We start from the raw sequence: 16,668 nt of genomic DNA on the forward strand, positions 1-16,668 counted from the left end.
ATATGGGCTGGAAGAGGGGAATCGTACACAAGGATTAAGGCAAGGTGAAGAGTCATTTAAAATAATGTGTTGGAAACTTGTTTGAATTTAATTCCTGGAGCCCCCTCATCAAACGGGTGAGCTTCCCATGCAGGTTGTGATTGAAAATTTAAGGGCATAGTTACCAATTAACAGAAAGCCCAAATTTAATTCATATATGTAGCCTATACGTTAAAGTGAATGGGATTATTTTAACCTGAACCACACACAAAGCCCAAAAGCCGATATTGGTATTATTGCTACTGTTAGGGGGCTCCTTGAAAATCGATTGACATATATATTAATTGCTTGAGAGTAAGAGGTATTACTTGCTTCCTCACCCCCTCAGCTTTAAATAGAGTGTTCTTTCTGAGGTTTACGAAAGTCCTCTGGTGAAATAATGTATATAATTGATTTCACCACCGAAAGATCACAGTAATGGGGATGGGATGTTTGTTGGATTTGGTGACAGTCCTCAGGATCTCACCCCCACCATCACCACCTTGGATGAATCAAAACATTCCTAAGGGTAAAAAGACTTTGATCTAATTTTATTCTGGATCCAAGCAAAAAAAAAAAAAAAAAAAAGTGGAGATGTGGGACAAGACTGAGCCCTTCCAGACACCCACAAAGCAGATGCTTAAAAAAAAAAAAAAAAAGACAAGAAAATGCTAGGACACATTATATTTTGGCTGACTCGGCTGGCTCATTATTTGGTAACTGAACCCTAGATTGTGATCTACCATTGGATCATGAGATTTGGAGCTGAAAGAGCAGGATTTAGTGTCTGTGCCTGCTTCCTCAAAAGTGAATGGAACTTCATCCCCCCCTATTTCTCGAAACCATGACTGGGATTTAAAAGAGGAATGACTGTGAAAGCACTGTTAAGCCATCAGGCATTATACTAATGTCAGGTATTTACTTTCAATATTTATTTTGTCTCTTGAATATGGTAAGCAACATAAAAAAAAGCAAGGTTATTACCCAAGAAGTCTAATATCGAGTAACTTTAATATTCTAAACAAACCCAACACTGTCTTCTGCGTCTAATGGTGCCCTGTCCACTATAGTTTCCACTGGCCACATGCTATGGTACCACTAGCCACGTGTAGGTAGTGAGCCCTTGAAATGTGTCTAATCCGAACTGACACATGCTCTAAGTATCAAATCATGCTGGATCTCAAAGACTTAATATAAAAATAGAAGGTAAAATATATCATTAATAGCTTCTCTATTGTTTATGTTCAAATGATAATATTTTGAAAGTATTGGGATAAATATATTACTAAAGTTAATTTTACCTATTTCTTTTTACTTTTTAACATGCCTACTAAAAATTTTTTAAAATACATATGGCTTGTATTATGTGTTTATTGGGCAGTGCTGATCTAATGAATCCTCATCAATGGCAAGGTCTTAGGCAGAGTACTAAAAAAAAAAAAAAAATAGAGTTGTTGGGTGCCTTGCCAGTCAACATATGGCCAGCCAATAAAGGAATCAGGATCTTTTGAATTTTGGCACAAAGTTCTGTGACATACACACACACAAAAAGGTTAGTATGTCAAAAGCTAAGTACGTAATTTGTAGAAGTATTTTTAACTTCATCTTCGAACACCATTTCCCTCTGTGCTCTTGTGCATGTTCTCCTTCCAACACCAATACTATAGAGGCTTTGAAGTAAGGAGTTAGTCATTCTAAATGTATTGAAGCCCAATAGCTGGCAAAGTATTTTCTTAGATAATTATAAATATTGCTGATATGCTTGTGTTCTTAACACCACCTTCATGGCAACCAAGAAAAGAATTCAATCCTCATAATGTGTCCCAATTTTTATTTAGAAGAGTATATTTTATTTGCACACACACACACATCCCTATAGAAATTAATCCAGTCTTAATCCAATACCTTTTTGTGTGAACTATTATTTTTTTTAAAGATTTTATTTATTTATTTGACAGACAGAGATCACAAGTAGGCAGAGAGACAGGCAGAAAGAGCGGGGGGAAGCAGGCTCCCTGCTGAGCAGAGAGCCCAATGCGGGGCTCGATCCAAGATCCTGGGATCATGACCTGAGCTAAAGTCAGAGGCCTTAACCCACTGAGCCACCCAGGCACCCCTTGTGTGAACTATTATTAAGAAAATATTCTTTGGGGTGCCTGGGTGGCTCAGTGGGTTAAGCCGCTGCCTTCGGCTCAGGTCATGGTCCCAGGGTCCTGGGATGGAGCCCCACATCGGGCTCTCTGCTCAGCAGGGAGCCTGCTTCCTCCTGTCTCTCTGCCTGCTTGTGATCTCTCTCTGTCAAATAAATAAATAAAATCTTTAAAAAAAGAAAAGAAAATATTCTTTGGAGAATATTGAGTGACTCCTATCATTCAACATAAGCCACGCAATGCATTGTTGAATATATGATATGATATAACACATCTTTTATATTTTTTGTACATAACAGAAAAAAACTCATGTGTGACTTATTTTTTTAATTCACTGGAAAGAATTTATATGCAAATGCGTTTCTCAGGACTTAACCTCCCCCCCCACCCTTAATCATCTATTTGTACATATTCATTACCATAGCAACATTACATCATGACTCCTGGATCCTCATAATCAAAAGAAAACAACAGCAATAATCAAGGAGTTCATAACCCACCAGTGAAATAGACTTTGGTTGAATGAATCTTACATAACCAAGAAAAACAAGTATAGGAAGTTTAAATTGGAATGACTCGACACATTTGCAAACTAACTTTCTGAATTAATAAGGCAAACAAATGTGTATAATAATTGAACTTTGAAAATGACTACTTGTTGGGTTTGGTTGTTTGGGATTTTTTTTTAATCATACATTTTTCTTTTTTTGTTATCCTTTCTAGAATCTCCCATGCCATGCATCTTAATTTTTCATTTCATCTTGGAACATGAACTTATCATGGAATGAGCATATGGTGAGGAGGCATACTACAATAATTTGCTATATACTATCAAGGTCTAGTCTGTTCTTATTTTATTGCGTTTTTCCTTCCCTAAACTCATATTCTCCCTAAAGGAGCCTATGATAAACTCATTTCTACTCCTCTCATCTTGTAATCCCAGAAATCTTTCTATTAAAGAACCCGGGTTCACTTCTATTCTCCTCCTTCTCCTTTTGATTGGTCATTCCATTCCATGAAAATAGTCATGTTTTTTAGGACCTTTATTAAGGTTCTATAGTATGTACCTTTAATCCATCTACCTCAAGGACAGTTCAAGTCTCATAAAGAAGAAAAATAATGGCATCTCCGTGGACATGATAGTGGGGCATCAAACAGTTTCTTTCTTCCACTGCCACTGCTAAAAGCTTCAAGTCTTTAAGTACTTACATTATCTCTTTTCACCACCTTCCAAAATGGCTGCATCCCTTCCCTGAGTTTTCATATCCCTGTTACTATTAATATCCCTAACACTATTAATATGGTCTTTCCAAATAACTCAAACTTTGTCTCAGTTTTCCCTTCTACTGATTAATGTCAGTGTGCTGGGCTTATTAGCTGCATTCAATACAGGCTCTGTAAAATGCAGGTCAAAGATTCAGTTCCAAGAAGCAGACCACTACTACCTGGAGCGTTTCCTTAGGAAGGACCACTAATTATACTCTACCAGAGTGAGGTGACAAGGAGGTGAGAGAGTTATAGGACTCAGTACAAATCCATCCCTTCCTGAGTAAATAACTAAAAACAAAAACAAAAACAAAAAAAAACAAAACACAGTTACTTCAATCCCAGCCAAATCAACGCTGGTGTTCCGATGACCTTGACTCAAGCAAAAGAGTAATCTAAAGCTGCTCTGTTGAGGGCAGCAGCCACTAACCACTTGTGGCTCTTGAGTATGTGAAATATGACTAGTCTGATCTCATAGGTACTGTGAGTGTAAGATATACACAAGACTTCAAAGACTTAATACCCCCAAAGTCTCAATAATTTTTAAAGTTAATTACATGTTGACATGATAGTATTTTGTATATTGGGTTAAATGAAATATATTATTAAAATTAATTTCACCCCTTTTGCCTGTAAATGCTAGTAGGAAATCTAGAATATGTGGATGGCTTCCATCCTAATTTTATTAGACAGTTTTTACCTCAAGAATCTTCATCAGATGTCAAGGAACTGTCAATTTTCCTACACTTAAAATGGTAGGAGAAACAAGACCTTTCTTCCAGACACGTAGTTACAACACCAGCTATCTTTTACTCATTTCATTCTTCAGTCATGACTCACATTCAGTCAATAATAAAATCACATTTATTCTCCTTTTGTGTTGTCCTTGTCATTCACACTGTTATTTCCGAAGTTCAAGCTCCTAACATCTTCATTACCTGAGTTGTAATTACCAACTAAGTCACCTCCATGACTTCATGTTATCCCCATCATGTCCTCAAGACTTCATGTTATCTCCATATTTCCTCAAGACTGCCATCAGAATAACTTTTTATTAACATGACTCTGATTATGTTTTCCCCTGCCCTCAAATCTTTAGTGATCACCCTTGCATACAGAATCAAGGCTAAATTCTCTAGCCTACTGGATCTCAGACATTTTGATTATCATGATCCCTTTACACTTCAAAAATTCTGAGGACCCCAGAGAGCTTATGTTTAAGTGGGTTATAACTATCAACATTTATCATATTATAAATTTAAATTGAGAAAATTTTAAAACACAGGCATACACAAGCACATGTTCTATTAGCCTCCAAAGCAATAACATCATACATATCTTGTGGCTTCTGGAAAATTCCATTGTATCTTTGTGTCAGAATGATACTGGAAAAGACAAATTACATCTTAGCATGACTTACAAACAAAATTTTTACCTTAAAGACCCTCCAGAATGGTCTTGAATACCCACAGGTCTCCCTGAACCGTACCTTGAGACCTATGGACTAGCTCATTTCTCTACACTCTCCCTTGCTGATCTAATCCTTTCCCATGACTTCAATGTTTATTTCTGTTTTTTTGTGCTCAAGACTCCCAAGTCCTTGTCTCTAGCCTTGACCTTGCCCATGAACTCCAGATTTGTATATGCTACTGTCATCTCTACCTATATAGTGCAAAGGTGGTCAAAACCGATATGTATAAAACAGAACCTGCTCCCAAACCTACTCTTCCTGTCTTACTTATCTTGGTAATTGTCACCACTCAAGTCAGATACCTTGGTTTTTTTCCCTTAGCTCTCCTCTCTCTCTCCTCCTTCACATCAAATTAATCAGTAGTTTCTATGGATTCTAACTCTTTTAAATATCTCTCAATGTTTTTTTTTTTTACTTCTTCCCACTTCACTGCCACCACCCTACCTCAGATCAACCATCTTCTTTTACTTGAAATGTCAAAAAGCCTTCTAACTGATCTCCCTTCCTTGAGGTTCACTCTTCTCCAATCTATTCCCACTACCCTTCACCCAGAGGAATCTTTTTATAGCACAGATGTGATCATAGCACTGAAAGCTATCTAAGACACGTTGCCATTTCTAACACCAGAAATTCTAACACTGGCATTCGAAATCAGCTTAGCTCATAATAAGTACTCAATAAATACTTGTTGAATGAATAAATGACATTTAAGATCCTCAACCGTATTGTCCCAAACCTGCTTTTCCAAGAGTATGTCCATCTTCCCCTCTGCTCCCCTCAAACTGACACTATGTTTGTTGAATAAATGAGTTAGTTGAACAACAGCAACATTTTTATAATGAAAAATTTGCTCCCTTTATATTCATATTGCCAAACCAGAGACAGTGATTTGGGTAAAGTACAGATAATGAGAATGAAGGCCAAAGCTAAAAGCAAGTAAACATTAAAAAGGACAAAAGAGTGCTCACTAAAGACTATTTGGCTTGTGGTCTAAGTCATCCCAACAAAAGAAACTTGAGCTGCATATTGGTCAAAGCTTTTAGTTGCAAACAAAGAAACCTATCCTAATAAGTTTAAGCAGGAATTAAGCTTATTAAAGAATATTAAATAGCTCATACCTTCTCTAGAAAAGTCCATGTAGGAGCACCTGGGTGGTTCAGTCGGTTAAGGGTCTGCATTTGGCTCGGGTCATGATCTCCAGGTCTTGGGATTGAGCCCTGTGATAGGTTCCCTGATAAGCAGGGAGTCTTCCAGCTTCTCTCTCTGCCTCTACCCACCGCCCCACTGCTTGTGGTTTTTCTTTTTCTCTCTCTCTCACAAATAAATACACAAAATCTTAAGAAAGGAAAGAAAGAGAGAAAGAGGAAGGAAGAGAAGGAGGGAAGGAAGAAAAGAAGGAAGGAAGGAAGGAAGGAAAAAGACAAAAGAGAAGAAGAGGAAAGGAAAGAAAGGAAAAGAAAAGAAAAGGAAGGGAAAGAAAAAAAAGAAAAGAGAAAAGAAAAGAGAAAGAAAAGAAAGGAAGAGGCTTGGAAATTACAGGGCCAGGGACAACATGCCCATCCCGCCATAGACCTGGTTTCAGAGATGCTCTGCCCCCCTTCCTTCACGAAGCACAGACAGTACATCTTGCACCATTAACACCCTGAGGCTGGACAGTGCATGATTCAGCTAAAGCATTTCCGACTGCTACATCTGGACACTAGCCAGTTTTCTTCACCCTAACTGGAGTTTCAAATGAGGTTTGGGACCCAAGCATCAGGCTTTTATAGAGGAGTAAGCATTCATAAAGTCAGGAATTCCCCCCAAACTGGATCAATACTGGACGGTGCTGGTGGTCCAAAAGGAATGAATGACAAGCTAGAATCCTGAAATCCAGGATTCTAGTCTCAGTTTTCCAGAATTTAGGCTAGTTACCTAAGCTCTCCAAAGTTACAGTCAGAAATTGAGGATTTTCCTGTAAGCTTTATGTAGCGACAGCTTTACAACATTTTATACTCTTCTATAAAATGGGAAAAGTACCTCCAAGGTTTATTTAGACTACTATGCAAGTATAAAGTGGTAATAATATCATTATCACAAAATCGGGATAATATTTTCCCCTGCATAGAACTGTTGATAATGAGATAAGATCTTGTGGAGTCTTTTTGAATTTCCCAAAAAAGTTGGACAAACACAAGGAACAGATTTTTAATCACTTGTGTTAGAAAGAAAAGAGTAGAATACTTAAATGTAGTTCTAAAAATTGCAAGTTACATTGTTGCTAAAATTCTTTGAAAAATACTGGATCTTTTTCTACCATTGCTGTTTTGATGGTAAATGAAGTTTATGTATAAATATTGGTTGGCATGAGTGACCTGTTTCCAAATTAAAGGGACTGTGTATTTATTCTTGTTCCTATTTGCCTGTTTCTTTGTCTGGCAGGGGCTTGGTTCTCCATGCTTTTCAAAACAAAATGTAAAACATAAAATGTAAAAAAATAAAAAAAGGATTGCAAATGACAAAAGCCACACACACACACACACACACACACACACCCCAAAAAGAATCACTTTCTATTCCCTTGGACTAAGCCACTTATCCCTAAACTCAGAAATGAGGGCTTCTTCTAGAACCTAATAGAAAATAAAAATAAAAATAAAAAACTGAAGAGAACAAGGATGGAAAGCACTGCTGTCTGAAGCTGCAGAGGCGCAGGTATGAGACTGAGGAGAAGGATGGTGGGCCATCTCAATAAAACCCAACAGGTTTTATAGTGTTTGGATCCAAACTGTTTCCTATTAGATTTTCTATGTGACCCAATAGCTTTTACCATTCTGTTGCCAAAGTAGGGTATTTGTCTTGTGGTAAGGTCCCCTAAATGTGTCTCTGCTCTTAGAAATTCATAAGCCATTATCAACACACCTATTTCTTTTAAGATGACTCTTACATCAAGACCTTTAACTATATAGCAAACTATGACATTTGGGATGGTGGGGTACATTATTTTCTCGGTAGTTCCCTCCTCCTGTCATGTAGAAATGTAAAATTTTAAACTTCTATTTATTATGCATTCTCTGGGAGTTGGATTCTTCCTAAGAAACACTCCTGTGGTTGGGGAAAAACTCACCCAGTACTTGACCCATCGCTCAAAACCAGATTGGCTCATCGCTTATCACATTCCCCGTAGAGCAAAAGGACTCAGAGCACAGCCCGTTATCTAGATCTACTTGAAAGTAAATATGCCTCACTCCAAGAAAAAAGGCAAGTAACCCCAGCTTGCCATTGATATTTCTAGCTTCTCTTATTTCCTTCTTCCCTGTACAAAAGGATTCTATTTTTGGCCCATTCCTCTCATTCAATCAAGAAATGTTATGAAATCATGTGTTTATTGGTCAATACATAATAATTCAGAATGAACAAAATTCTGTCAGGTACTACTATAGCTGAGTACTTGTATTTTTCTTCAACGACTTTCAAAGAACAGCAACCTGATTCAGGAGAAATCTGAGGGCTATGAAGAAACTTGAAATGTTACTGTAAAGAAGAGTCTAAAGATATTCCTCTAAGGAGACCAGAATTGTACTCAATAAGTTAAGTCTAATATTTTCTGTGATTTCAATGGAGAGAATATTGTCAGGTGGGGAACAGGTAGACGGATAGATAGCTAATAATTCTGACACCACTACATGGTCCCAGCAAGAGAGGACATGAGGTAGTCAAGTAGAAGAAAATGTTCACCTCTAATACTCTGGCTCAAATGTGGAACACAACTGTTCTCTAAATTCTTGTACTAGAGTTGACAGGAATGGAATACTTAAATAAATTCCACTTAAAGCTCAGATATAATAAAAAGGGAAACAAACCAGATAAAAACAAAACCATACAACTAGGCAACATAATTCGCAAAATATCATTTACTCATATTTTATCCTGTTGTCTCTAGAGAGGCCTTTCTCCCTTTTCCTGTGGTCTATTTGGCAGGGGCCATCTTTAACAAGATGGAGGCTGACCCCAGAGAGCAACAGGTATTTCCTCTTGCACTTTTAAGCCCACCATCTCAATGTTCATTCTTTTCCACAAATCCTCCTTTTCACCACATCATTGACCCCAGGAAAATCCAACTCTTTAAAGTGAAAGTACACTCTCCTCCCACCCACATAGGCATGGCTTTATCACTTCACAGAATAACCATATCAGAATCCAAAGCAAAAAAGCACCAAAGAGACACATGCATGAGTGCAATACACACACACACACACACAGTAGCAAGGGTCTCAATTCTCTGCAGCACCAGATTTAACTCTATGGGGATGACTGGCAGTCAAGTTTGAAATCAAAAACACCAAAGATAAGTTTCCCTGAAGAGAGTGGCCAGTTCTGTTACCCTGTTGCAGCTATCTCTTAAGAAAGTAAGATAGGGACAGGGAAGTGGACAACTAGTTGTCATCTGCCTCTTCAAGTTCCTGAAACATGTCATGCTATAGCACAGACACATCTAGCAAGCTCTGATGGACTTAGGATAATTGAAATGGAGAACAAGAATGTTTTTAGATGCTTTCATAAACCTCAGAGGTCAAAGTTTCTGATAACACATGGCAAAGAAGCAGATAGAAAACTTGCTGTTTTCTATCTAGGTTTGATTAAGATTACTTCCACAAAGCCCCCAAGTTTTAAGTTTTAAGTTTTCTGAACCATTAATACATCTTTAGTGTATATATCAAAGCACTACTGCTAATAGCTGTCTTTTCCTCATTCTTTCAGAAATGGAGTGACCATTATGTCACTCCATTATGGAAATGGTTTCTTGACGTAGAAGTCAAACAGACTTAGAGTCCAGCCACTCCTTTTGTTAATAAGAGTCTAAGTAAATCAACATAGCTGTCTAAAAATACTACTGAACACCTACAACGTGGGAGATGCTAATCCTTGTGTATCTATAAAACACAAAAAGATAAAGTTGATCTGTTGGAGATAGCAAGGAAAGTTTGTAGTACAAAGTATGTCGACCAGGGCTTGAAAGTAGAACAGAAATTAGCTAGATGTTGTTTGTGTGTGAGTGTGATCTTAAGGACTCGGGCAAGAAGGCATGTGGTTTTAAAGGGACCTGAATAAGGCCAATGTGACAAGATGGAAAAGTACTAGAGATGAGTCAGAAGAAATATTTAGATCAGGTGGGTGTCTTTTAGGCCACATTAAAAATTTGGGTCCCAATTTTTAAGGTAATGGGAAATCACTGAAAAACTCCAAGAAAGAGAATGCCATAGTCTGAAATATTAAAATATCACTTACAGATACTAGTATGGAGAATGGGTTGTGCCTAGGCACAAGTTAAATCTCAGTCACTAGTTGGGAGGATTATTCAATCATGTGGGTGATAAAGGATTTTTGTCAAGAACCCACTTGGGCAGGAGAGATGGAAAGGAGGGTTATTTGTTGAGAGTAGGCAGGAAAAGAGAGAAATGTTCTAGGCATGCCCCAAGGTTCTGATCTCTGCACTGAGTGAACAAAGATTCCATTCACTAAAAAAGGAACACTGTGAAGATTCAGGTTGGATATGTATGAATTCCACTAAGGACTTTGAGTTTAAAATGAATGTGAAACACCCAAGTGCAGCTGAGGAGGCAGTAATTAGAAAAAATAGCTTTAGGGTTCAGAATATTGGTCTTGGTTAGAAGCAAAACTTTGAGAGTTCTCCTGGTAGGCAAGAGGTAATTAAAACCAAGGCTGTGGATAAGATTTTCTGGATACATGTTTTTAAATGAGACATCCAGTGAAAGTGTCTAGAGTTTTTTCCTGATTTTTTATAGACTCCCAGCAAAGTTCGATTGGTTCAACCTGACTTACAATGTTTTCAAGAGCTATGCTCTGTGGCACCAAGGTATGGACTCTCAACCAATTGCTGCAACTAAAGAAAATCCAAAATTTTTCCTTGAGAAAAATGTTGACTCTGTGCATAGATACCACTATATTGGCCAATTCCTGTGTAGGTGTGTTGATCTTTTGACTGGGATAGACTTCACATTTGTGTACCCAAGTGTACACAACTGAAAGAACTTTGCCCCCTTTGAATCTAGGGTTTAAAGCATATGGCCTTCACTTGATTCACAATGCAAAATACATACAATAGAGCTACTTCTTGTAAAATTCAATCATGGATGAAAGTCTTCTTTTTTGTTTGAGAGAAGTACTTGTAGGGGAAGAGGGAAAAAAGATCTAATCCTCTACTAGGTTTATCAGTATGAAAGTGTTTGCCATTGAAGGTCTTGGTATTATTTTAATCTGCTATGTTTTCCTAAGTGAGGATCATTTTCATATGTCTGTGAAGGTTAAGGTATTAAAGAACAAATTTCTGCAAGATTTCAAAACTCTGCCTCTTCTTAGGCATAGAGTAATAGAAAAGGCAAAAGTAACAAAAGTTAAATTTTTAATTTATATTTCTCTGTGTTCCATGAAGAATTTGAGACGCCTTACAATAACATATGAAATCTATATATTCAAAACATAGAAAAATACAAATTGGAGCAGATGGTTATTACTGAGGGAAAAAGGTAAAATGCAAATGTATAGGCCAAAGACCCCTGCACAAGTACTAAGGTTGGATTGCAGATTTGAGTCTGAAATTTCGGCTTTTGAATAAAGGGATATGTCATTACATTCTTTATTATACACAAGAAGGTATTTTCTTTCTTCCAAAAGTAATTTATTGCTTGAGGTTTTCTCTAAAGGGCTCCAAAAGATATATTTAAAAATACGTTCAAACATATTTCTAGAATAAAATGCAATAGTAGATTTTGTACCACTATTTCTAGTAGTATGCTTCAATTCAAGATTAGGACCTAATTCCAAAACCAAACCCATAACAGCAATTCTGTGAAATGAGAAAGTAGAGGGGAGATGACCCATGTGCCCCAAATACGTGGCTCTGTGATGGCCTAACTTAATCCATAGCTAAACTCTAGCATAGCTGGATGACTGACTCTTAACTGTTTAGATGAGCTATCCTAAGGGAATCTGATTAAAACTATGGATCTCCAGCAAAACAAATATTGCTCACACATGTGTGTGCACACACACAAACACAGTAGCATGTAAATTCAAAAGATTCACTAATCTTTCCAAACCTAGGTTGTAATACAGGATCTGAAGTACCTGAAAAAAATTACATAAATAATTAGAGGTAATATGAGAAACTGCTTAAGAGTAAATGCTCTGGGATCAAACAGAACTCAGTTTAATTCCAGGTTCTGCCCCTTCTGGCTGGAGAGCTTTGAGCAAGCTGTGTAACTTCCCTATGCCTCCGTTTTCCCATCTATAAAATGAGGCTGATAATATATTTTATTTCATAGGGTCAAGGTAAGGATTAAATGAGATAATGCATATAGAGGGCTTAGCATAATGTCTCTAACATAGTAAGGACTTAATAGTAGCTATTAGTTATCATTAGTTTAATCAATCAATTTAATCAATGAATTGAAGCTATCATTTTTAGTTACACTGTTCCCATTTCCCCATAAGACCAAGAACATCAGATGGGAACCTGGATGGCTTAGTCAGTTGAGCGTCCAACTTGTGATTTTGACTCAAGTCATGATCTCAGGGTCATGAGATGGAGTCCTCAATTGGGCTAAGGGCGGGGGGAGTCTGCTCCTTTTCCTCTCCCTCTGCCTCTTCCCCTGCTCATACTCTCTCTCTTTCTCTCTCTCAAACAAATTAATTAATAAATCTTAAAAAAAAATAGACCCACAACATTAGAGAAGTGGTAATCAATCTACAAAACACTATGCTTATATGTAAATGAAAACTATTTCTTAGGAAGGGTAGATAGAATCATTTTTCAGATTTTCAATACGGTCCATGAATGAAAAATGTGGAGACTACTGCAAAAAGGCAAACATGAGTTGGCTTGGTTCTTTATGAAGGTACTGACTCACAATCACTCTTCCCCAGTCTCCATTTCAACAGGACACTCATGAGTTCTGAGAATATATTTATCTTATAAGCTGTTTCTCTAAAAAATAATAGTGGCCTCATGGCTCACTAACTGTCACTAAGCTCCTTTATTGATCTGATTCTATTTCTGGACACTCTGTCATTGACCTGAATATGCCTAGCCCACCCCACAGCCCCTTGGATATGTCAAGGATGCATTAACATAAGAAATGACAGAAAACTTCCCAGGTAAGTTACTGAGCAGTACAAAATTACTTTAAAATCTCTCCAAAATTGCCAGCAATCGTCACTGCTTCTCCTGTTCAGAACAACTTTCTCCCATTCCCTGAGTAATTTCACCTTGTACCTTTGCTGCCCTTTTATTTGTTTTCTTTCCTAACCCAGACTTCCTATTTTGTACTTTTAAAAGCTAGCATTTGTAATAATAGCCTTTCTGTTGACTAAACAACAAATCAGGGTAAATCTAGAAATCTCAACTCTTCTCTGCAGTTCATTGCATCACGCTCAGAGATTCTTTTGTTGTTGTTGTTGCTAGGCATACAACACGGCTTGTTTTATTTTTTTCCCAATTCAGAACTATTTTGAATGCTTGAAAGAGTCTCCTTCCATACAATCAAGAATGTACTGTATAGGAATGAACATTTTAAAGATTTAAGATGTGGAACACTTCCAAAAGCCTTGCAAAATTAGGGTTAAAGATGAAGCATGTGGTTCTAGGGTCAGTGAGCTTTGTTTTCTGAGACCTTTGACTTGCTGATGTGTTTATACATTATGTGGCTCAAATAAAAGCCTTCTCCAGCTCATGCCATTGCTATGGTTATCTTTATTTTAGTATCCCAATTTCTGTTCTTAACAGTTACAAATTTTACAATTTGCAAATATTGCAGCCATGAATCTCTTAGCTCAAATAATTGATTAATAGACCATATCTTCACCTCAAATGAAGCAGGTCCTTTATGAATACCCACAATAAATAACAGATATTTATGGTATTTACTATATGCTAGGGGTGCGCTGATGCTGTTATACATTCTTTGCCACACTGGTGAGAGGACAGCTACCATTCCCATTTTATTGGTGGATAAAATAAGGCTCAGAAGGTTTTAAGTGACTTGCCCTAGCTCAATGAGTCTAATTCTAAGGTTTTTTTGTTTGTTGGTTGATTGGTTGGTTGGTTTTTTAAAGATTTTATTTATCTATTTGACAGAGATCACAAGTAGGCAGAGAGGCAGGCAGAGAGAGAGGGGGGAGCAGGCTCCCTACTGAGCAGAGAGCCCCATGCGGGGCTCGATCCCAGGACCCTGAGACCATGAGACCATGACAGCATGACCTGATCCAAAGGCAGAGGCTTAAACCACTGAGGCATCCAGGCGCCCCGAGTCTAAGGTTTTGATTTTTAATGAAGTATGTCTGACTCTAAAGCCCTTGTTTTTCTGGCTAATAAAGAGGGATCCAATTGAATTCATCAGAACCTATGAAAGAACTTTATAAAATTGTGAATTTTTGAGCTCCCAAATCTTCTAATTCAGGAGATCTAGGTGGAACGTGGAAAATTGGTAAGGACCGGATTAATGGTATCTATTGTTAGTTGTTAGTTATGCTGCTTCAGTTTTTTTAATAGGATCAAGAAGAACATTAGAGAAGGGGTTATTAATATTCAAAACATTACATGAATATGCAAATGTGAATCTCTGGGAAATGTTCCATAATCTTGTTCAGATTCTCAATGAGGCCCTCAAACCAAGAAAGTTAAAAAACCACTGGATAGAGGCAAACACAAGTAGGCTTGTTTCATTTTTTTTTTTTTTTAAACAAAGGTTTCTACTCACACTTAACTACATTTTATTCACCCTTTAAGAATACTAATATGCTCGGGTGGGAGGTTGGGGGCACCAGGTGGTGGGTATTGTAGAGGGCACGGATTGCATGGAGCACTGGGTGTGGTGCAAAAATAATGAATACTGTTATGCTGAAAAAAATAAAAATTAAAAAAAAAGTGATAAAAAAAATAAAAAAAATATATATGTAAAAAAAAAAAAAAGAATACTAATATGCTCAGAACAGGCATGTTTATTTTATATATTGTCACTTTAAACTCTGTAGGTCACAAAATGTCTACAAATATCTTTGTTGCTCAAATCACAAATACCTTGGACCGTTCCACTTTTCACACTAATGCTCTTCATTTATCCCATAGAACCTTGGAATTTCTAAAGCCCAGGTAATTCAGATTCATAACCAGTTTGGGTTACAACTAGTGATTACTAACCCTTTTGGTATAACATTAATCTTATTTATTACCTAAAACCTCTTTATTAAGTAGCACCAGTTAGTGGGCCTAAAATAACAAAAGTTTTCCTAAATATACCGCAATATGCATAGATACTAGAGCAGTCTTTAGATAGATTAGTGTACATTTTATTACCACAACAAAATTCATAATAATTATTGCTTTTGCATACCTTTTTTCCTCCAAGCTGTTTATGAACATGAATGCCTGATTGTTAGGAATGCCAGCCTTGGTGTGAGATAATGTTCTTCATTGTAGCACTAGGGTCTGTTCTTTGAATTAGTTTCTATGTGTGATATAGCACCCAATGATGGTTACTTTCTCAACACTCATTATCCCCTTCTTTCTGATTTGTTTGTTTCAATGTGTCCAGCCCCAAGGGTGATTTATCATTGGCCCAAGTCTCTCTCTGCCAATGATTAGTCTAGTGATAGGCATATAGCCCAGTTCTTATTCATTAATAAGGAAATTGGAGACAGGCAGTCTTGGTGTTCATTTGGTAGATCACATTGTCATCAAGAACCAAAGTTCCATGTCAGTTTCAACTCTGCACAAATAACATATGCCCTATTAAAAAAAAAAAAGATTTAGGTTCCTACCATACATTGATCTAAATCTATAATTAAGCATTATTTTTTACAGTAAAAACAGAATAACTTCTGTCAGCTTCAAAGCTGGAATTATTCTAAGATATTTGATAGCTATTAAAACTGATTAATTTAAAAATAATATGCATTAAAACTGACTAATTTGATCATATATGATATGCATCATATATTAGTTTATACACATATGATCAAATTAATCAGTTTCCAATGAGTATAGCTAATATGAAATTATGTCTAGGAGCCTAGATGGAGAATTTCATAAGCAAGACAAGGAAATTGATGCCAGAAACTTCGTCAAACAGAACATCCTGTATGAAGCTGAAGAGATAAACAATTGGTTGCCCCACTGCAATGGTACAAAATTCTTTGGTTTCTTCAGATTAATGAGAATCTTGAACAGTTGATTTAAAAACAAGAACTTCAACAATTTGAAGTGCTACAGACAATGTTTAGAAGAATAATTTATTCTCACTATTTACAATGATTAGGACTTAAGTACTTGTCATGATTTTAGCAAGGACTTGTATATGCTAGACATTTTATAAGCACAACATCATTGAGAGGACACAGTCAGACATGTTTCTCAACATTTCACAATGGATGACTTTAAAAAAGATCATAAGCAAACTTGATTCAAATGTATTTAGTAGCTTATGTACATGCTTTACATAATACATTACATGTGAGGAAAAGAATTTGTCAATTCACTCAGTCCCAATTGTTTTATTGGTCTCATTTTGGTTTTGGTAGAGAACACTTTCCCAGTACCTAGAATTTACTTGTCAAAGTAAAAAGCCTTAGCAAAAAGCCATCATCTGAGAAAACATGCTAGGTATTAGGCGCTTGGAGGCAAGCCAATGCCAGAACTAGGGAACATCTAGTCTGCCATAGAAGAGAATCAATCAAACCGTTTGTTTGTTTATTTGTGGGTATCAA

The 16,668-nt window shown here is 36.8% G+C and overlaps 1 protein-coding gene across 1 annotated transcript in view; it reads right to left on the reverse strand.

The window, feature by feature from the left end:
• Nucleotides 1-16,668, reverse strand: part of ACVR1C (activin A receptor type 1C) — a 109,232-nt gene that overhangs the window by 84,376 nt on the left and 8,188 nt on the right. The window lies entirely within an intron of this gene.

Source organism: Lutra lutra, chromosome 3 (assembly GCF_902655055.1).
Source record: "Lutra lutra chromosome 3, mLutLut1.2, whole genome shotgun sequence".
Taxonomy (NCBI): domain Eukaryota; kingdom Metazoa; phylum Chordata; class Mammalia; order Carnivora; family Mustelidae; genus Lutra; species Lutra lutra.